The sequence below is a fragment of the Carlito syrichta genome, unplaced genomic scaffold (genome assembly GCF_000164805.1).
Source record: "Carlito syrichta isolate Samal-C Ts95f unplaced genomic scaffold, Tarsius_syrichta-2.0.1 Scaffold308996, whole genome shotgun sequence".
Classification (NCBI taxonomy): domain Eukaryota; kingdom Metazoa; phylum Chordata; class Mammalia; order Primates; family Tarsiidae; genus Carlito; species Carlito syrichta.
In genome coordinates this window covers 215,542-239,289 of record NW_007253092.1, presented here as the reverse complement: position 1 = coordinate 239,289, position 23,748 = coordinate 215,542, and the positions used below count along the sequence as shown (strand labels likewise).

Sequence of the window (23,748 nt, the reverse complement as noted above, 5' to 3'; positions counted from 1 at the left end):
AACAATGTTGAATAATAATGAGGTCAATGAGAGGTTTTTTTTTTCTGGCTCACTTCAAATCAGTCTGATAAAGTAACTATCTTTCAAGGTTTTGCATGCTCTCATTCCTAGAGTAGTCAATCTTTAGTTTGCACTTGAAGGTAACACTAGTTGAAACCACACGACAGAAACAGCAAAGGTGGACATGGAGAAGCATGTTCCATTGTCTTGATAAATCAGTGTCACACACAGAACCCACAACTTCTGAAGCAGTATCTTCACTATGGAGCCATTTGATTTGACCACAGAAGTCATCACTTCCATTTCCCTTCCTTGGTGTTTAGCAGAGGTATACCTGCACCCATTGGCAACAGGGAGAAGGTAGTAGAAGACTGCTATGCCTCTCTGACTGGCACTTCTGGTTTGCTGCTGTCCTTTGAGAAATCTGGGCCTAGGACACAGAAGGAATATAATCGGAAGACTCATTTGTCACAGGTCACCACGGTGTGCTTGAGGGGATGGTTGGCAAAAATGAGATTTACAGGCAGGAAAGACTGCAAAGTAGAAGGGTGATGTGCCACAAGCTCATGACATCAGATCAAGTAGGAGTTACCCATTTATGCTTACTGAAGGAGTTCATTGTAAGAGAAAACCAATCAGAAATGAGTTTCTCCATTTCCAGGCTATCCATGGTCAGAGCAAGCCTGGCTCCTTTGAATTGCAGAAGTTGGTTGCAGGCCATACAGTGAAGTATTTGCTTGGTAAGGACCTCCAAATGTTGAGACAGGCTCCATTTGGGCAAATTGAAAAGTAACTGAGGCCTCATGGACACTGTAATGTCATGGAAAATGTGAAGAAATTTCAAAGGTGTGCTTGTGTGGAGATTCTAATTCAACTTATCCAGAATAATTCTCTCCATTCTCAGAATTTCAGAATAGAAACATCCACAGAAACTGCCTCTTGTCAACACCTTCAGTAATGGAATTCTCTCATTTTCCTCAACTATCTTGGCAACTAGGCAAAAACAGCTCATTGCAATACAGCTCAGGTATTTGGGGGCGGGGGGGGGGGGCTTTACAACAGCTAAAAACTTGTCCAAAAGACTGCTAGCCAGAGCAAGTGTTTCAGGGTAAAGGGTGAATTAGTTTCTGAGTTTGGTCAGACACAATTACTTTGGGCTGGAGAAACATTCTGATCGCTAGGCATTTTTAGCATATTCACCTTCCATATCTGGGCTTCCTTAGAGACTGCCTTTTCCAACAAGAAAGGCAATCCCTGAATTGGATTTCCAACAGTCCTGGAAACTTCACGCTATCCTTCGAATCTGCCCACCACTCAGCTTGATGAATACATTCCCTGCGGCTTCCTCTTCCTTCTCTCCAGCAGAGATGGTAGGCCTTACGATGGTGGTGATTCTGGATCGTGGAGGCCAGCTATCACCTCTTCCTGCTTGGCGGGAACTGGACCAGGACACCGACGACTAAGAAGGGAGAAGAGGGGGGATCCGGATGGGGATCGCAGGCGCTCAAGTGGGACGCACCGCCAGTAGGTAGGTCAGTCAGTGAATTAGTTCCAAGATGACCTTGGACCCCAGGCCACTGCCTCCACCCTGGTCCTGTTCCTCCAGCCACCACTGGAGCCAGAGTGGGAGGGGACTACTCATCACCCTAGGGCGGCAGGGGCTGAGGGGAGACAGGATTAGCAGGGGTGAGACCCACTCTGTCCCTGCCCGGGAGAAGCACCTCTGAAGGAAAATGGTGAAAGGAGGAGTGGGGAGAAAAAGGAGTAGGGAGAGGGGGAGAAGGGAAAGGTAGGGGGAATAAGAAAAAGTGAGACAGAGGCGCTGGTGTATCTGCATAGGGAGGAAAGCCTATGCTGTAATTTTCATATGGTATAAACCTTGCAAGACAATGTTATAATTTTTGCTTTCAATGGGACTATATTGTAAAGAAATTGAGGGAAAAAATGGTTTTTATATTATGCAAATATTTGTCATTTCTGATACCCTTCATTTCTAAGATCTGAGTTTCTTTTGTAAATCATTCCAGTTCCTCCGGAAGAAATTTCTTTAATGTTTCTTGTAGTGCAGGTCTGCACTTTCTTGTAGTGTAGGTCTCTTAGTCTTATTTGGTTGAGATTTATACTTTCATTGTATATAGATTTCTGGCTTCACAGTGGTTGGTTTTCCCCTGGAACTTTCAACATACGTTCATACTGTCTGTGGTCTCTATTTTTTCTAATGGGAAACCTGCAGTCATTTGAATCACTGCTTTTCTGTATATAATGAATTGTTTTGCTCTGATTTCTTTAAAGATCTTCCTATCTTGGGTTTTTAGCAGTTTAGCTATGATGTGACCAAGCATGGTTTTCTTCAAACACCTTGTTTAGATTTTGCTGTAAATTTTAGAAATTTTATTATTATGTCTTCAAATTTTTTCGGGCCCCATTTTTTTCTTCTCATTTTGAAACTTCAATTATTCATATGTTAGACTTTTAAAAATAACTTCATATGTTCCTGAGTTTCTGTGTGTTTTTTCTTTTTAATTTTAATTTTTCAGATTGGATCATTTATGTTCATTTACCTTCAAGTTCTCTGATTCTCTTTTCTGCCATTCTGACTGTCCCGTGAATTTTTAAATTTCAGGTATTCTCTTTTTCACTCTAAGTGAAATTTCTATTTTAAAATAATTTCTACTTATGAAATATATCTTTTGTTTCTCTACTGACATTTTCTCTCTTTCATTGTGAACATATTAAACTTGACCTCATTGAGCGTAGTGATAATGAGTCCTTGACAGTCCTTAGATTGATAATTCTAGAGTTGTCATTTGCTGTCTTATTCTTTAACAATAGGTCACATTCTCCTTGTTGCTCTTAAATGGAGAAATTTTACATTGTGAATGTTATATTAGGTTTTGTCTTATTGCTCTGCGTTCTGCCCTGTTGCTCAGAAGAGGACTAATTTTATTTTAATCCGAAAATTAATTTGGTGAGACTTAAATGGCAAATTCTTTCATGCCACCAGTGAATACTTCAGCTCTAAGATCAAACAGATTTTCTTAAAAAATAAATCTGATTGTGCACATTTAAGGTATACAACATGATGTTATAAGATACATGTATAGTAGAGTGATTACTATAGTGAAATGAATTAACATATATGAGACTGCCTTCAAGTTGGCTTACAAATGCATGATTCGAAAGCCAGACAGAGGCTTGGGCAGAGTTTATGTGCAGGCCGGCTCTCACTTCCCTAGATCTCTTTTTCAATGAGTCCCTCCTCACTCTTTGATGGTCTTGGTTGCCCAGGTTCCTTCACATATGATTTCTCCAGCCTGAAAGATGCAGATTTTTCTGCTGAGGCTTTAGTTGTCTGTCACTGCCACCATTATTGTGACTACCCTCAGGATATAGTCAGAAAAACATGAAACTTGCCCCATGCTGATGGTTTTCTCCAAGTTTTCATTTCCTTCCAAAATTTACCATCTTTTGCTCACTTTCCAGATGTTTCTTATTTTATCCAGAGCTGTTATGGTTTGAATATTTGACCCTTCAAACCTCATGAAGAATTTTGATCCCTGGTGTTTGAGGTGGGGGCCTAATGGAAGGTGTTTGGGTCATATGGATAGATTCCTCATGAGTAGATTAATGCCCTACTTTGGGGGTGAGTTAGTTCTTACTCTTTTGTTTCCTGAGAGCTTGTTGTTACAAAGAACCTGGCACCTTCCTCCTTTCTCTTACTTCTTCTCTTTCCATGTGATCCTTGTACACACTGTCTTCCCTTTGCTTTCCACTATGAGTAGAAGCAGCCTGACTGAGGCCCTTACCACATGCAGGTGCCCAAAGATGAACTTTTCAACCATCAGAATTGTGAGCCAAATAAAACTTTTTTCTTTATAAATTGCCCAGCCTAAGGTATTCTTGTATAGCAACACAAACAGAATAAGAGTTTAGAGTTGCTATTTGAGAGAACATCAGTTTGTTAGTAGCTTACTTATTCATCACAGGAGTAGAACTTTCACAGGAAGGTTTTACTTTTAGATTCAATTTCCTTAAATTGTGATATTCTCCCAGTTTTTAATTTAACTGGTTGCTGATTTTGGATTGGGTTTTTAAAATTTGCTCATTTCATCTAAGCTGATAAATGTGTTGACATAAAATTGTTCATCTTACATTACATTGTATTTTAGGTCTGTAGAATCTGTAGTGATGTTCCCTTTTCTATTCTTCCCTGCCCCCAACAGGATAACTCTTACAGAATCCTTTCTATTCTTGATATTATTTATTTGAGCCTTCTCTCTTTTAAGCAGTCATACTAAGTGGTTATCAAACATTTTAGCTTTTCAAGGTACCATTTATCAAGTTGTAATCTCTGTTGTACGGTTGTATTTTATTTCATTAATATCTGCTCCTTCATTGTTACTTCCTTGAACTTTTTTTGGGTTTAATGTACTACTTTTTTTCTCCTACTTTCTTAGATGAATGCTTTACTCACTCATTTTAACATCTTTTCTAATGCAGTTGCTCTTCATTATCTGTGCTTTCCCTATTTGCAAATTCATCAAAATTTATTTTTATCCATTAAATTAATACTTGTTTTGCTTTTGTGGTTATTCTTGAACATGCACATAGTGGTAAAAAATGTATGTCATCTAGTGTGAACATTCTCAGTGGAAGTTGAACATAGTGACGTTTTGCCTTGTTTCAGCTTTCTTACAGAGATGACCAGAGGATGAAGACAGTAGGGGGCAGTGCAGTGTAGTGCATTGTATTTTTTTTTAATCCTTTAGCCCAAAATATTGTTATACTTTCATTTTGACTTCTGTGATCCATGAGTTATTTACAAGACTATCTTTTATTCTCAAGTGTGTGAGTTTAATAAAAAGGTTTTCGTTACTGATCTGGGTCTTAATTGCCCTATGAGCAGAAAGTGTACTGTATATAAAAAAAATCCTTGGAAAGTTGTCAAGATTTGTTTTATGGCTTAGTGTGTGCTCAATTTCTGTGTTTCCTGTACATCTAAAAATATATGTTTCTACAGTTGTTGGGTGTAGGACCCTACATATGACAATAGAGTTAAGCTTTTAATATTATTTAGTTCTTCTGTGTGCTCATATTTTGCATGCTTGTTTATTAGTTGCTAAGATAAATTTGTTAAAATATCCACTATGAAAGCTCATAGAATGTATAACACAAAAAGGGATTCCTAATATAGACTATGTACAGTTTAATCAATGATAATGTATCATATTGGTTCATTAGTTATAACAAATGTGCCACATGAATGCAAGATGTTAGTAGTGGGTATTGTGTGTGTGACATGGGGGTGATGGGGTATAAGAGAACTCTGTACTTTTTGCTCAGCTTTCATATAAATCTAAAACTGCTCTTAAAAAAAGTTTATTGATTTAAAAGTTTCCCTACAATTGTGTATCTATTTCCTATGTCTACAGCCCTATCAAGAATTGCTTTGTACATATTTTAGGTTATATAACTGAGTGTATAATCATAATTTTTATGCCTTTCTGGTATATTCAATCTTTTCTTACATTAAATGCCACATCTTATTTCTAAAAGTATTTATCCTTAATTACTATTTTGCCATATATTAATACAGTTATATTGGCTTCCTTTTGGTTAGTATTTTAATGGTATATTGTTTTTTATCCCTTTACTTTCAACTTTTAAGTATCCTTATATATTAGATCTGTCTTTTATAAGCAACATTTTGTTGCCTTATTTTCAAATCAAGCTTTACATCTTTTTTACTTCACAGTGGTCTTAAGTTCATTTATATTAAATATAATTACTGATACCCTAGAACAAAAAACCCACCTATTGGTTGCCATCTATTTATCCTGTCTAATTTTACATACACATATATAAAACATAACTTTTGTTTTATTTTAAGTTGATTGATTTTTTAAAATTTTATTATTTTACTCATTATCAGCTTGGTAGTTACACAACATTTTACTGTTATCTTGGAAATAGTGTGGAAATTTAAGCTTGCATTTTTGGTCTTATATATATTAATATAAATGAGTAGCTTTATCTCTTCCAAGGAAAGGCAGGACATTAGCATCCTTAAACCCTATTTATCACCCTCCCAACTTTTATGTAATTATTATATATTTTAGTTATATATGTAAAAGTCCCATAAGACATTATTATTGCATGGCATTCTCAATAATCACTTAGATTTATCCATATATTTACCCTTTCAAATATCCTTCATTTTTTCTTGAAAGTCTTATCAAGAAAGTCTTTTCAATGGTGTCTTTTTTTTTTTTAAATGAAAGAACAACAGCTCTTAGTGTTATTCTTAAAAATTGGTTTGGTGGAGAATTCTTCTGGTTTGCGTTTGACTGAAAATGTTTTCATTTTTATCTCACTCTGTATATACATATCTTTTTCTCTAGCTTGGGAGTTATTTTTTTCTGCCATTAAAAAAATCATTTCATTTTATTCTGTCTTCATTGTTTTTATTGAAAAGTCAGCAGTCAACTGATTGTTGCTATTTTGAAAGTAAACTCTGTCCCTCCCCTCCCTTACCTCTGGCTGTTTTTCAGATTTTATCTTGGCCTTTGCTGTTCAGAAGTTTTATTATGACAAGCCTGAGAATGATTTTCTTTGCAAATATTCTGCTTTAGGTTAATAGTTTTGCTTGTTTGTTTGTTTGTGTCTGTGGCTTGATGTTGTTTTTTTGTTTGGTGAATTAGTTGTAGGGCCTTTTAACTTTATCACTTCTGATTCTTTCTCACTCTCTTTTCTGGGAATACAATTATGTTAGACTTTTTCAGTGTATCTCTTAGGTTTATCTTCTCTTCTTTATTTTCTATTCTTTTGTCTCTTCACACTTTCTTCTGAATAATTTTTTCCCTTATTCTTATTCACCGATTCTTTCTTCAGCTGTGTTTATTTGGCTAACTCTTTCACTGATGTCTTAATATTGTATATATCAGCTTAAATGTTTTATTCTTTTTATTTAAATTTCTCTATTAAAATTTGTGATTTTGTTCACTTAGACTCTTAGGCATTGACCTAATTAAGTCCTAAATTAAAGCTTGATGATGGTCAAGTTAGCCCTTTAATGGACCTAACATCCAATACCTACCCTCCTGATTTTGTGAGACTATCACAAGCTCTGCTCAGCTTCTCAGTTTCTTAGCCATTTCCTCCAGATCATCTCTCTGAACTTTCTACTTCTCTAAATTTGGCCCCGTAAATCTCTACTGTCTTTAAGTCAATTACAAATTCTTTTGAGCAGAATTTAAATTTGTTCTAAGGAGAATTAGTCTGACTTACATAGTGTGCCTTTACAGAACCTAGAGTTCCAGTTATTTACTCTAATGTACTCTTGAGCATAATTTGCTGATATTATTTTGGATTTTTACTCAGTGTAAGTCAGTTTTATAGGCTTTGGAGAGACAATACATTGAATAGTTATCAGACTCCTACATTTATAAAGTTTGCATTCTAGTGGAGATGAACCATTTAATAAAAAAGACAGAAAGAAGTTGCATACGTTTCAGATTGGGCTAACTGTTGTGAGTAATAAGTTTTGGAATATAGCAATGAATACTGTAGAGAAAGACTCAATGGCATGTGTTTAATTGTGTGTGTATGTGAATGAAAATATATAGTAACAAGTAAATATATAATTTCAGATATAGATATGTATATTCTCTCTCCTTTATGAAGTTTTCTTATAATCTTTTGAAGCTAAGAGATAGAGATAGAAAGATACAGAGAGCAAGAGAGAGAGAGAATTTACATTTATTACTGGTTTAAAAATTGTCCTTATTTCTGACCACTTGATCAGTCATAAACTGTTAATGCTTTGTTTTGGTATCCCATGCAACTGTGTCTTCATTATTCTCTGCACTTTAAGTTTGTTTTTGTTTTATTTAGTTCTAAGCTGTAATATTGAACACATAATTTTATTACTGTAAAGTCATTGTATCATACTTTAATCAATGTAAATTAATGTAAAATGACCATTTTACCATTTTTAATACCTTTGAAATACAATTGAAATTTTCTTTATCTAATAATATTTTGTTACAAAGTTTTTGCTTTTGGTAGATTTTTTTTTAGGAGGGGTTATAACATTCTGGGAATTCACTTCAATGAGATGGCACTGTCTTTTAAAAGTATAATTGTAGGTCTACAGGGAATACAGGATGAGATCACAGACTATTTCCGCTGGAGGAAACTTGAGTTTCCTTTTATAAACAAGGATACTCATTTCCAGAAAGTTGGAGGGAGAGTTTGAGGTTGCCTAACTGAATTAAGTGTGTTGCTGAAGCAAATATTAAACATCCAATCTTTTGAGATAATTCTGGTACCTTCACATTACCAGACTTCTCATCAAGCTTGTTTGTTTGTTTATTTATTTATTTAGCAAACAGTTATCAATCTTCTGATATGTGCCAGGAACCATGCTAGGTGCTGAGGGTATAGCAGGGACTGCTATAGACCAAACCTCAGTGCCCACAAAAGTCAAATTCTTGTTTGTGTGTATAGAGAGGAGAAGAAGAGAGAAAATAAACATGTAAACAAAAGTATAATATAATTTAAGGTATTGATAAGTGCCATTCTATCTCCTTTATGAGCTTCTCCTTATAATCATTTCCATTCTGCAAATAGCTTTCCAAGCATGAAATGGTTTGGTGTTTGGTTTCAAGGTGCATCTTTTAAAGTAAGACAATAGAGCAGAAGCACAGGTCAGATAAATCTCTAGGGAAGCACATTTGTACTATTTGTCAAAATAACTGAAAGATTTGCCATTGAAATGTTCATAATTTGTTTGAAAAACCCTGAAAGTTGACCTTACTATAAGAAGTGGCCCTGCTGAACAAGGAGAAGATATATGTATATTTTTGAAAGGTAAGTTCTGTCTTTAGCCTAAGGAATTTTTGATTCAACTTCCTTTATATAATATAACACAAATTATATACTGCATCACTGTTTTGGGAGAAAAGTAGCAAAATATTACTTTTATTTTTTAATACAGTAAAAATATATAACACAAAATCTATCATTATAACCATTTTTAAGTGTACAGTTCAGTGGCATTTAGTACATTCACCATTCACATTGCTGTGCAACCATCACCAACATCTGTCTCCAGAACCTATCATTCCAAACTAAACTCTGTTTCCATAAAACAATAATTTCCCTTCCTCCATGTCCCTAGCCCCTGAAAACTACCATTCTACTTTCTTTCTATGAATTTGACTACTCAAGGTACCTCAGGTATCTGAAATCATACAATATTTTTATGTATTTTTTTTTAACTGACATGCTTTTTGTAGGAATCAAATAGTAAATTACCAGTACAAGTAATTCTGTTCTGACCATTGTTATTGATTGTGGTTTTTACGCACTTTGCTTATTAGATTTGTGAGGTGGTTTTAGTGAAGGAGACAATTTTAGAAAATTTCAAACCAAATAAATCACTTGACCCTTCTCATATCATATAGGGTTCCTAAGTAGATTTAAGTGGCAAGTTTCAAAACCAAGAGCTACTTAACTACTTGCACATTATTGTTACTGATTTTCTAATTGGAAATATAGGTAATAAGACCTGTAGGGCCTTATATTGTATGGTTTTTGAGTGATGTTTCTGGTGCAAATAAAACAACTTCCCTGATGTTCAACATCATTTTTCCCCTGAAACAACACCAAAAAAAAAAGGCTTTGATTGATCATAATACATACATTTTATAATGGGCTAAAATCAATTATAGCTGCACCATTTGATTTAAACAAAACCCAGATTGTGGGGATAACTCCAACAAATGCATTAGCAGCATCACTTTCATTTTCTGTCTCTGTGCTAATTGAGTAGACAGACTTTTCCTTTGCAGCAAACAAATATTGATAAAACATCTTTAGTTGTTCTGTCACCCATTAAATTGATGGCAGGCAGACCTTTAATGCCTACAAATTTGATCTATATTTAGCAAAGCCACACATTTAAAATCTTGACTTTCAAGATTTTATAAGTCTGAAATATGTTTTAACTCCAGACCAGAAACACTTAAATTATATACAATTTGAGTATACTTGAAAAAGTCTGGACAAATGATTTTCGATACCTTCAATTCTCTGTCCTTTAATTAAATTAACTTTGGAAATGCTCCCGTCTGCTCACAAAGTAGGAATAAATAGATTTTGCATGCATCATTGCAGGGCATAGGCTGCAAAACCAGTAAGATTTGTACCCATGTTCCAGGGGACTTACTGAGCAGTTTTCAGCAAGTTAAAGGGATGAAGGGTGGGAGACTTAGCTAGAAAAGGGTGAACAAGTAAGAGAAGGAGAATGGGAAAATAGGAACCCAGAGACTAATTTTAAAAAGGATATATAGGTTGGGCTTCAATGTTATGGGTTTTTTGTTGTTGTTTTTTGAGTTGGTTCTCACTCTGTCACTCAGGCTGGAATGCGGTGGCACAATCATGGCTCACCACATCCTCGACCTCCTGGGCTCAGGTAATCCTTCTGCCTCAGCCTCCCAAGCAGCTGGAACTACAGGCACATACCACCATACCCAGTGATTTTTTTTTTTTTTTTTGAGACAAGATCTTGCTGTGTTGCTTAGCCTGGTCACCAATTCCTGGACTCAAGCAATCCTTCCACCTTGGCCTCCCAAAGTGCTGGGATTACAGGCATGAGCCACCATGCCCAGCCATCAATGCTTTGCTTATAAATGGACATATTAACCTAAATCTAGAGTTAAGAAAATAAATATGCTCCCGTACCATTCATTGACTCCTGCTACCATGAGTAACTATATATATGCTATTCATGTATCCTGTTACTCCATCAGAGGAGACTAGCTATGCTTTGCAATTTTATTAAATATGTATTGGTGGTTATTCATGTCAATGATGGCGGTGATGATGTTGATAATGGTAATGATAACTTTCACTGAAAAAACCAAGAACAGAAGGAAAGGCAAGACAACGGGAAGAAAGAAGGGCATGGGGAAAAAAAAGGCAAGGGTAGGCCCTCCTCACAGGGCAGACCTGGTCAATCCTGTTGCTCTGCTTTGCTCCCACTGGCCACATTTCAAGAGTTTTACAGACACTCTTGCCTTTTTTTCCCCATTATGTGGGGGCAAATATATTTTATAGCAAAAGTCTCTATTTAGTGACTTTAATAACAAGAAGATTTGCAGAATTTTGATCGATGGAATACATAAACATTCCTTCGTAGTCAAGAAGCCAAGATAACAGCATTCAACAAGAAAGCAGCCCACCTCAGCTTCCCAAAGGATTGATTATTTTACATGTTAAAAGATCACCTTTTATTCTGTATCCTAGAGAGTGCAAAGCAGTATCATGCACCTTTTGAGAAGAGGAGAAAAAAATATTATTTCATATTATTGAACAAATACATATCAGGTGGACCTTTTTGAATCAGGCTTGAGCCAAGTACTAATAAAGGCAGCCCAGGGGAAGGAGGGACAGGAGACAGATGCATCCTACAAAATCACCAGGATTCTACAAAGTACAAAGTCAGCAGGACCAATTCTCACCCCTGTGACCCAGGCATCCTACCCGAGACTCCAGCATAGACACAGTGGCTATTTATTGCTCTCTTTGCCCCAGGACACAGGATGGCTTTCACCTAAACCTTTCACCTAAAAACTACAGAGAACATTATTGGTATTCAAAGTTGCCACTGAGATTATATCATAAAAGGAAGGTATGAATGAGTTTCTTATTACTTAGATTATAGCTTCTATTTACTTGTCTAGTAAAATGATTACATAATTAACCTTCTTGTTACCACAAGAGTTTATTCGGGACAACAGAATATTTTGGGAGGAAAGCAATGCCTAACTTTGATTTCATTTTAGACATTCCAAACGCATAGTGTAAACACAGAGGAGGAAAGTGATGCATATTCCCTAATGGCAGGGCCCAATAGGTACAAAACATTTATAAGTTCCAGTATTTGAAAGACTGCATATTAAAGATTCCTAAGAAAAGCTTAGGCAATAATTCTACAACTACTACCTCAGAATTCTAACAAAAACATATGTCAAAAATCACTCATAAAGTGGTTTAATATACATCTCAACTTAAAAACTGCAGCATATCATTAGCAAATTACTTAAAAATGAAATACAATAGCTGTTGCTTAGATACCTGGAAAGTTAAGCCATCTTTCCTGGGTGAAATTTTCTTTTGGGTGAGGGTTGACGTGAGAGGTGGTAGGAGCTTCTTCCTAGCACTATTCACAGAGGTACTATTTTATGGCAGTAATGGCACCATGACACAATCACTAATATATGAACTGCAACATTAGAGGAGTTCCTGACCTCGGTATTATATCAGCAGAAATTCCAAAAACACAGCAGATAAGGTAACCCTTAAATGTCAAGACAATGCTATACAGGGAAAAATCACTAAAGTGATATTTTCCTTGCAGGGAAATTATGGCAAGGCGGCTTATCATGTGTAGTCCTGTGTGGAGTTTGGTTAAACATGACAGTAACTGTAGCCAAGGATGTTAGGGTAAAATCAAAGATCTAGTCACAGAAGAACAAGATGATGCAGGTAGCATATTGCTTGCCTCCATTCTGAGGAAAGAGATGTCAACAGCATGGCACGTGCTGCATCATGCATGCAGTCACCTTTTAGCATAGAGTTTGAGAGCTGATACTCATTGGGTTCTCCAGAGCACACTGAGCTTTGTAGAAGTTCCATGGGTATTTATGGTTATGTGCAGATGTTTAGGACAGTGCCCATATGGCAAGCTACATGGTCTGCAGCTGTGGGCACAGCCCAGAGTACAGGAGGTGCCCTGGCTGCAGCTCTCCCAGCGATAGCAGAATGTTCGCCGGAGGATCTGCGACCCCACCTTGCGTTTTCTCCCTTGCTCACTCTTACCACACAGCTGCATCAGTAACTCTAGAATCCGTTGATCCTGCCCTTTACACACGTGTTGCCTGTGCTCAGAACATGTGATCTTTCATTTCTAATGTCTCCTTCTTTGTTTTCAGTGTAAATGCCTCCTCCTTCCCTGCCACCCTCCTCCCCCAAATAAGGTAGGATGACGGTTACCAGTCTTTATTACTCTCTACTCCAGTTCCTTTTGGTTTCCTTCATAGTACTTATACGCAATATTTTGCTTATTTGCTTGTCACTCATTCCAGTCCCTTCCTTTAATAAGCAAAGATATTAATGGCCAGAGAATTAGGTCATATGCTTGAGGTTGCTCACCTAAATTAAGAGTGGTACCCTTAGCTAGGTCTGTAACATCCAGAAGGGCAGGGTCATCTGGAAGACTATTTGCTTGCAAATAAAACTTTATATTAGATGCCAGGCTCGGTGGCTCAGCCTGTAATCCCGTGCCTTGGTAGGCTGAGGTGAGTGGATTGCCTGAGCCCGCGGATTCGAGACCCACCTGGGCAACTTGGTGAGACCTCATCTCTCCAATAAATAAAAAGATTAGCCGGGCATGGTAGCACGCACCTGTAGTTCCAGCTACTTGGAAGGCTGAGGCAGAAGGATCGCTGGAGCCCAGCAGGTCGAGGCTGCAGTGGCCGGGAGCGGCCACTGCCCTCCAATCTGGGCAACAGAGTGAGACTCCAACTCAAAAAAAAAAAAAAAAGCTATTAGATGATAAAGCAAACACACAATCCAAAGGAAGGAACAAAACCTTTTTCTTTGGAATGCTAGCAAACATCTGTTCCTCCTTTTTTTCATATGTAGCCGCTGAACATATAGAAATAACATACCTCCCTCTGCACTCCTCTCCACTTTCCCACACCAGTGCTCCATCATTGCTTTATCTAACCTTCTAGTCAAGCTGTCAGTTGGTAGGACTTGGGGTGGGTGTGGAGGAGGAAAGTCTGATTTTCAAGGCCTTTGGGTCTTTGCCTATAAAAGGAGGAGAGAAAAAAAGAGTAGCTCTTCTTGGTCCAGCCCAACTATATTGATGGTCTCATAGATCAAGTTCTGTGTTTTATTGCACTGAATCTTTTCTCTTATTTCCATTTTGTATTATCCTAATTTGATAAGGGACAGCTTCCCAAAGAAAGCAAGGAAGCATCGCTCTACCTAGGAAGCAAGTCAAAGAGGAGAGTGACAATGGCGTAATGGTGGTGAGAATGAAGGCACAAAAACACAAACGTCTGCAATCTTAGCATACTTGAGAATGATAGAGAAAGCTTGTTTCAATTCAAATTCCCGGGTTTCAGGTTTTCTTGAAATTTAGATTCAGTAGGTGTGGGTGGGATAGTTAGACTCTAGAATCTTCATTTTAAAGTGGTGTCTGGATAATCTTGTAACAGCTAGTCTTATATCCTCACATATCATAAAAGAATCAAGCACCTGTGACTTGAGCTCTGCGATCTAAGCCGGAGCTTCCACTGGCTGTATATTCGGATACTGCTTCCCAGACGTGGCCAGGGAACCTTTGTCCAGATGGATGACCCTCGGCCAGCCCCAAACATTGACCTTGCTGTGGCTTACAAATGCTGTCATTTATTCTGAGTATCTTGCTGTGAAAGCAGTTGTGACGCATTGACTAAGTAACACTATTTTAGAACCCTAAAATAAAACAGGTTAACCATCCTTGAACAACAAAGTTTATTTCAGAACTGAAATAGAGGTGAATAAAAAAAAATATAGCTCAGGTTTAGATGGGGGTTTAGGTGAAGCCCCTGTTCACAATCTCATCACTATACAAATCCAGAAAGATGCAAAGCCTTTGAGAGTGTGAGTGCTAGAGAGTGAGCATATGTCTCCTCAGATTCATATATTGAAATCCTACTCCCAATGTGATAGTATTATGAGGTGAGGTCTTTGGGAGATGATTAAATCATGAGAGTGGAGGCCTCATGAATGTGACTAGTGGTCTTATAAAAGAGACACTGGAGAGCTTCCAGATCCCTTCCCATGTGAGGACCCAGCTAGAGGGAACCATGCATGGACCAGGAACGGGCCCTCACCAGACTTCAAATCACTGCGCCTTGATCTTGGACTTTGCAGCCTCTAGAACTGTGAGAAATTTCTGTTGTTTTAAAGCCACCAAGTCTATGTTATTCTGTTATGGAAACTGGAACACATTAAGACAGTGAAGTTTCCATGGTGCACGTTCTTCAGGTAAGGGGCCCTCTTTTCTTGTGTCAAATCACAGCTTCTTCTACCACTTGGCAGTAATTTTTAAAGCATGTTGTAGGATGCTGCTTGACAGTCCAATAGAACATATCTGATAAGAATTTAGAAGGATTTTTTTCCTTGTTCTGAAATGGGAGAATTGTAGCACTACAAGAAAAGCACATGCTCCAAACATGTCTTTTACTCAGTGCTGGGAAAGATGGAGATTAAGTTTCCTCCCTCTGCTGACCGAAGTCTATTTTATATGAGGACTAGTTTTCTCTTGGCATACCACTTCCTGCCTCCTAGGCTGCAGGTAGAGTGTGCAGGGACAGGGTGACCAGCATTGAGGTCAGTCTCACCCTGCCTGCTCCTTGTTGATGACTTGCCCTTTCCTACTGGGACCTGCTAGGATATTTGAAGTGACTGCAGCAAAGAGCACTTGTTGCTCTAGAAGCCACGGGGGCCACACATTGCTTCTGCCGAAGGAGCTGCAATTGGCGGTGGTGAGGGGAAGGTGCCCATGATTTCAGAGGGTCTTATGGGCAAGTTAGTTAAACCTGCTGTGATGCACTGTCTTAGGACAGAAAGATGAATACATGTCTTAGTGATTGCATCAGCTAGCATTTGAACATTTTAGTGATTGAATCTGCTAGCATCTGAAGGAGGAGAGAGAAAGAGAGAGAGAGACTTGACAGGTAAAAAATGGCCCAGAGATGTTCTGGTTAAGTATTTGATTTGCTAGCAAAAGGTACTGAAAGCCTCCTCCTATTTACCATTGTTTGCTTAAGATTTCTGCTAAAACTCCCTGCCATTTTCCCAGCACACAGTGGATGAAGTCTGGGTTTTACATGTTGCTATTTTTTACTCTCATGTTTTTCTTTGAATATCAACTCTCAATTATTCGTAATGATGCAAATATATAATTGTGGCTTTAAAATCCACAGATTTTTTTTTTTGGTTGACTTTTGGATACGATTTTGTAATTACATATGAAAATATGTGTGTTTTGTGCTTTAATAATTCATATTTACAAAATAAGGAAGCCACACTGGCTAACTCTCCCTCATCAGGTAAAGGAAAGCTTCTTGGTTTCTTTCCAACTTCTTTTATCAGCTCTTATTTGTAATCCATGATGTCTTGGGATTCAACAGCATCAACCTTTTGGCTTGTAGGAGAGAGAAAGTTAAGTGTTTGCATTTCTGTGATTTATAATGAAATGAATGGGAGTTGCAAACATAATGAAGCACACTGGGTGTGTTGAGCAGGTGTAGTGTTACAGAAAGGGCATAATAATTGGTAACACCAGATGGGTTTGAGTCCTGGTTCCAATACTTAACATCAGAGCCTAAAGCAGCCCATCTAGTCTCTCTAAGCATTAGACCCTCATCAGTAAGTGTTATTATGGTCAGAATCCTGCTTACCTCATGAGGTGTTTATGAAGGTCAAATGAGATGGTAGATATGAAAGCATGCAATAAATTACAATATGGTTATTTCAAGCAGTCTAGGGCTCTAGCCCTAAGCAGGTACCTTAGGTTGAGAAGATGGTCATTGTCATAGTAAGTGAGTGTAAGATTCTTTTTTTTTTTGTATTCAAAGAGACAGCCTGTCCCATATAGAAATCAAGGGAACAGATACCCTCATGTGAAAATCAAGAGAACCTGGAATAGAGGTTCAAAGTTGGCAATGTTGCTGTTAAACCACTGACATTCTGGGTTGCAGACCTTGTCATTTTCTTCCCTGTATCTCTCCAGGTGATCTCATTTAAACCCATGATATTAAATATCATCTATATGCTAGAGATGCTTAAAGCTATAGTTTTAAATTGGAATTTCCCCTGAGTGTTATTAAACTGAACTGGAGTCTGCTCACTGGATACAGTGAGACCAGATATCCACATTGAAGTTTGCAGCAAGAGAAAGAAAGGCGTTAATTTGCAGGGCTCTAAGCAAGGAAGATCAAGTAGTTAATAAGTAGTTAATGCTTGAATGTTGACCTCCCCGATGGCTTGCAGATAAGGGCTTTTTTTTTTTTTTTTTAAAGGCTTGGGTAAAATTTCAGGAAAGCAGACGTTACCAGCAAAATTGTAAATTATTGTATGGAGATTACACATTGACTTTGACCTAAAAGGACAGGACACCTTGAAGTGAGGGCTTAAAGGTCATAGGTAGATGCAAAGATTTTCTGATCTGCAATTGGTTAAGCAATTTTTTTGTTGTTGTTTAAAAATGTGGGTCAGTAGAAAAGATTGTTAGCTCTGGCTCACAGGTATGACTTCCTGCAGGCCCCTCAGAAAGAAAGTTAAGGCAAAGAACAACAGAGTTTAGTCTGCAGCTCCCCTTATCCAAGGTCTATGTGCCAGTAGATACATTTGGTGTGGGCCTGGGATTCCAGAGGCATTTGTTAAGTTGTAGTCTTTAGTTTTTATAGGGAACTAAACATCCTATTATCCTAGCTTCCTTGGCTATTGTTTTAAGCTATGTTACCTTCTTGCTTATTAAGTTGCTTATTTACTTCTCAGGGTTAAGCTAGATACATGTAATTTCCCTTGAACAAACTCAAGATTTTCCCTTATTTTCAAGCTTGCAGGGTGTGAAGCCCCCTAAGAGGAGGTCCTGGCTCTATCTCATGAGTTCCAAATATGCATCCAGTTAAATTTTCAATGCTATTACATGTATGTCTAATAAACATTAGAAAATTAGCATGGTTTACCCTGAACTACTATCTTCCCTTCAAATTCATGTCCCACCAAGACTTATTTCTCTCAACAGATGGCACTATCTTTCACCCAGTGGTTCAGGCCCAAATCATAAGAACCATCCATTTTGGACTCAGCATTGAAGTCTGCCAGGGTTCAAATCCCAGCTCAACTGCTTATTAGCTTGGTGACTTTGGATTAGTTACTCAATTTTTCTGTACCTTAGTTTCCTTACCTGTAAATTGAGGATGATCTTGTATGCTTCAGTTGCCCTATCTGTAAAGCAAGGACAATATAGTACCTATCTCTTCAGAATTTTGTGAAGTTTAAACATAAACCACTCAGCATGATGCCTGACATATCGTGGGTTCTGTGAAGGGTTTGCTATTGTCATTATCATTATCATTATCAAATCCTCATGCCTCAACTAGGTTTTACTAGCAAATATTGTCAGCTTCCAAAAATATACCCTGAATTTAATCACTTCTCACCAACCCAATACACAATCTCTGACCAGATGGTCATTATATCTCTGTTGAATTCCTAGATACCTTCTAACTTGTCTCCTGCTACTGCCTATCCTTTGCAGAGCAAACAGAATCTGAGCTCCTCACCAGGCCTCTCACCCGGTCTGCTGGACCACACCTGCTTGGGTCCCACCTCCTTTCCCACCTCATTCAGGATGAGCTGGCATGCTGTGATTGCTCTTGCGCATCAATTGCTTCTCAACTGAGATGTCACCTCTTCCAAGAGAGTGTCCCTCATCTTCACACTCAGAGAAGCCTCATCACTGATAACTGCCCATCTTGTCATATTATCCTAATTTACTCCTAACATATAACAGGATCTGAAATGACCATATTAATGGACACATCAATGTGTCCAGTTCCTGTGCATCTCTCCCTATGGAGGAATGTCAGATGAGAACCTATCTATTTTGTTATTATGTCCAGATGATGTTGAACTTTACCTGACTCCTGTGATCCTGGGCAAACAGCAAAAGCAGGGAAATTTCTTCACACTTTGTGTCCTGGGAAACAGCTTAAAAAGAATTATCCTTCCCTAAATGACTTTGACAAGAATCAGATTCCTTCCCTTGTTTACCTAAGAGGAGGCCAGGCAGACCTTCCAGATTTCCACTCTTTGCCTCATAAATGCTCAGCTGAACTGCTTGTTCCTGGCCAATCCCCATTGATCTGTTGGAAAAAATGCTTTTTAATCCAATTTGGTGAATATATCTTCCTTCCCTCAAGCAAAAGGACTTTGGCCCACACTCAATCTGAGCCTGTTGACAGCCCCAGGTAAGAACAGGCTGGCCTCTGGGTAAGACATTCTAGGACAAACTATCCCGTCATGCCACTCTTTCATCCTATTTCTCTACACCTATTTGAATCCTGTTAGGATTCTATCTCATTCTATTTCTCCAAACAGCCTCTGCCTAACCTTTTGCACCTTCCTGTAAAAGAAAATCCCTTTTTGCATAACCCATTAGAGACTTACAGTTCAGTGTTACCTATTGCAATAACCATCTTCACCCTATTGCAACAGTTCCTTTTCCTTCTTGCAATAATCCTTTCAAATAAAGTCTCTCTTTAATAAATCCAGATTTTTAAAAAATTGACAGTCCCCAGTGTCTAAAAGGTACCTAGTACATGATAGATGCCTAATGGGTATGTGTTATAGAGTAAAAATAGATTGCTATTTGGGATTCTAGCCAAAATATTGTAGCTGTAGCTTGTTAACCCTTATGCCTGTTGAATCTCAATGCTTATTGATGAAATCCCAACACCATGGAGCAACACAGAGGCAGTTTCACATTGAGCTGAATGCTGGGTGCAGAGACAGAACCTCAGGAGAGCCAAGGTATTATGGCCAAATATAATGAGTGGCTGATGGTAGGCTAGAATTGCCATTCACCCATCAACTCATTTTTTTCCTATTCATGTGCAGAAAAAAATACATGTTCTGATTATCTGATGATGTTAGTTTCCTTGTTGCCCACCTAATCCTTCAGAAAACATAACCAACAAGAAAGAAAAAAAGTAGTGTGGGTGTGTGTCTTTATATTTATAGAAAGTTAAATATTCATGCAATCAAAGGGTATTATTTAAAAAAATAAAGGTTTTTTATTTTTCAAGTAGGTATTTAGTATTTTATAAACCTTGTATCTAAATTTTTATTGTACTCCTGGCTGTATTTAAAAATTAAAATGAACAGAAACAACATATAATAGAATAAAATAAGCCATAAATATACTCCTCAACCTTAACACACACACACACACACACACACACACACACACACACACACACACGTCCTTCTACTATCTTTAATCTTTAATGGGTGTTTTAGATCACCGATGTTGGGTTTCTCCTGCTCAAACATGGAATATATAGCTGACTATAATTTTATAAGAAAAATGATCTTCAGCCTTGGAAGACAGAGCAACTTGAAGCTTCCATATAATGCGTAAACAGCTGTAATTAAAAAAAATCAAACAACTTCCCATATCAGTTTAGTTTATTCTCTTCTTGTAACTAATCTAAGCATCCTTCTCAACTGAAAATAGATTAAATGATAATCATGACTGAGGTACATAGCTAATTTGGGTTTATTGCCTGTTTATATGTGTAACAAATATGAGCTTTCAAAGTTGGCATCATTATGTTTCAAGACCCATAAAACATGCTTCAATTTATTGTAACTGTGTTGTCATTTTGAGTTAATTTATTTAAGAAAACTCTCCTCACTGTGATTAAGAAATCTGTCTCAGGGCTGAGTGTGAAAAAAGGTCATTAATTAACACTTTATTGGTGGATTGATCAGAGAAGGAGACTTTGCCATTCATGGGCTCTTGTAGTTAGCACAACATAAAAGTCTTGATAACAGTTGTTTGGTGATAGGGGAGTCATTCTGAATATGTAAGAATTAGAAATGGCTAATTATTCTGACTAAAAATTCTTAAAAATAACAGAATATTTTAAATGTTTCACATGATATTCGATAATCAAGAATAATTTGCTGAGCTCCTTTGTTGTGCCCAGCATTGTGCTATGAGTCAATGGGTAATTAAATGATGCTGTAAGACCCATTCTTTCAATGATGTTTCGAGGAACTTATTTCATTTTGTTGCCCTCTGCTTAGATTAAATATTCTTTGGCTTTATTTTCCCTGGATGTACTTTTTTATTCCAGCTGAAATTAGCTCTATTTCCCTGAGCTTAATCTTCTTGATAGTTATTGATAATGCCATTTCTCTACCCAGATGAATCACTTAACCAAAGACATACTTAATTTCTTTAAACTTTTCTCTTGTTGCTTTGTTCTCTACCTCTTTTCTCTAACTAAATTCTGATTAGTGAACTCATTACTATTTGTGCCTTATGTCTTTTAACATGTAGCGAATTTGAGATGTTTTTATCAAATCAGAAAAATTGCTATTTCTTGCTTTCATCACACTGCAATCGATTTTCAAGTCCCAAGAATTCATCTTCATTTTGGGGATACATCATGGCAAAGGAGCACAAAATCACTGGTTATTTCGAAGTTTGGGTGGCTTAAAATGGACTTAAAACACATCTTTGGCCAGGCTCAGTGGCTGGGCCTGTGATCCCAGTACTTTGCGAGATCGAGGCAAGTGGATTGCTTGAGCCCATAGGTTTGAGACCAGCCTGGGAAACTTGGTGAGACTTCCTCTCTACAGTAAGAGAAAAAAAAAATTAGCCAGGTATGGTAGAGCACACCTGTAGATCCGGCTACTTGGAAGGCTGAAGTGGAAGGATCGCGCCGGAGACCAGCAGGTTGACGCTGGGGTCCTGTGAGTGTGCCACAGCTCTCCAGGCTGGGCGACAGAGACTCCAACTCAAACAACAACAACAACAAAACAAAAAAAGAAACCAAAAAAATTACATCTTTTCTCTCCAGATGAAGTTGTTTAAAATTTGGTGCTACTTTCTTAGCTTGATTAATACTTGTAGTCTCTTATGTCTTTATAATTCATATTACAGACTCGATCTATTTCTCCAAGTACAAATAGGGTAGTCTGACAGCTTTAAAGACTGTGATCATTGAGTAATACATAAAGAGTGCAATGGAATAAATAATTTATGGAATGGTTCTCTAGTGGTGCAAAGAATTAATGAAGTTTTTGAAGGTGCCCAATTTGCAATCGGGGAATAGCTCAGATGCTGGGAGATTTTGACTTTAAAACAAAAATACCCAAAAAACCCAAAGACTACAAATTATTACAACTAGAGTGGAATGAAAATATTATCTAACCCAGAGATTGCAAACAGAAGACCTTCAGGCCTGGTCTGGCCTGCAGATTGCTTTTATGTTTTTAACCTTGATTTCAATGCCTTTAGAAAATGCAAACTGCTCTTTAGTCTACCACACTCCCCACCAACACCACTGCCTTACCTCTGACCTTATTCGTGCATTTGTACTACCTGCCTGGCACCTAGCTGCATTGAAATCTGTGACCCACTTTTTACAGATAAGGAAATGAGAAAACTGTGAGTTCGGTAAGTTATTCAAGGCAACTGATTAGCAACATGTTTCACATGCAGTTTACTTCTCAAATATCCTGAGTCCCCATCTAGAGCCCTTTCCACTTCATGCATGGTTATATTTGTCTGAGAGATTAAAGCCAGAACCAACTAAAAATCTAGGTCATTAATATAATATTTCATATTTTTTGTGAGTCCACAAAAGTATGTCAAAGGAGTAATGTAAAGGAAGTTTAGTTCGAGAGGTTGAATAATTCAACCAAGCTAAGAGAGAAAGCTGAGTTTTGAGTTTTGAGTTCAATCTCTCACACACGCTAGGCTTATTGCTCATTTTGTACAATGACTGGAGCAGTCAATAAAAACTGATTAAATGATGGCATTCTTACAAGCTTAAAGTTATAGTTTTCAAATAAGCCTCCAAAAGGCACTTGCCTTTAAAAATGCCATTGATCCCTCAAAAGAACAACCCACTGAACTAAAATAAATACAACTCTATGACACATTCAGAAATTATTTTCTCTTAGATATCATGTTACTCATGCTAAATTTCTTTATGTCAATATGACTACATTATAAGAAGATCATTTTGTTTGACATAGGATGCAGTGGTATTTTTAAAGTTGCCACTAATATGGTAAATCAAGAGCTGCAGCTTCATCATGTAAACATAAAAGGGAACAAAGAAAGGTTTTGTTTGGGAACTCCTGGATTCCTCGCACTTTCTGACTCAGAGCTGAACATTCATTAAGAAAACAATTCTTCTTGTGGTTTTCTAAGATACTTGGAATAAGCCATTAACAATCAGCAGAGAAGGTGCTCACAGAATGAAGGACGAAGTACAAGCTGGTAATTAGAAAACAATCTGCCATCATTCTTTGTCCAACCAGTTGCCATCAATATGCACCTACATTAGTTTACACTCTATTTTCAATGTCTTCCCTTCTCTTCCTATTTCTTAGTCCCTGTGTGATCAATGCACTTGGAATACCTTTTTCTTCTCTTTGTTTACTCCCTTTCTTCTCTTCTAGGGGTGATGATGATCCCAAACAGTCCCAGCAAATGTGTGTAGTTAGAAAGATTGCTCAGGAAACCCTTGCACTTATGCACCAGTAAGACTCTATTTCTGGCAATGCTCTTTTGTTTGTTTTTAGATCCTAATTAAACTAGACTCTTAGTTTTTCAACCTCTTCAGTGCTCTACAGCATTTTTTTCCACACCTGTATCCAGCACTTATCAACTTCACTATAATTATTTGCTAACACATTCATCTCCTACATATGACTCTATACATTAAGGGACAAATGATCATGTCTTAATCATTGTTGCATTCCAGGCACCTATCACAGTAAGCATTATGTTATTAAAACAAAGAAACAAATGAATACAGCCACACAAGATAATAGGTGTCTGTGAAGAGTTCCACTTTGTTTAAAGATCCAAGT

The 23,748-nt window shown here is 37.5% G+C and overlaps 1 pseudogene; it reads right to left on the bottom strand.

The window, feature by feature from the left end:
• Nucleotides 1–146: 146 nt before the first annotated feature.
• Nucleotides 147–23,748, bottom strand: part of LOC103268940 — a 34,703-nt pseudogene continuing 11,101 nt past the window's right edge.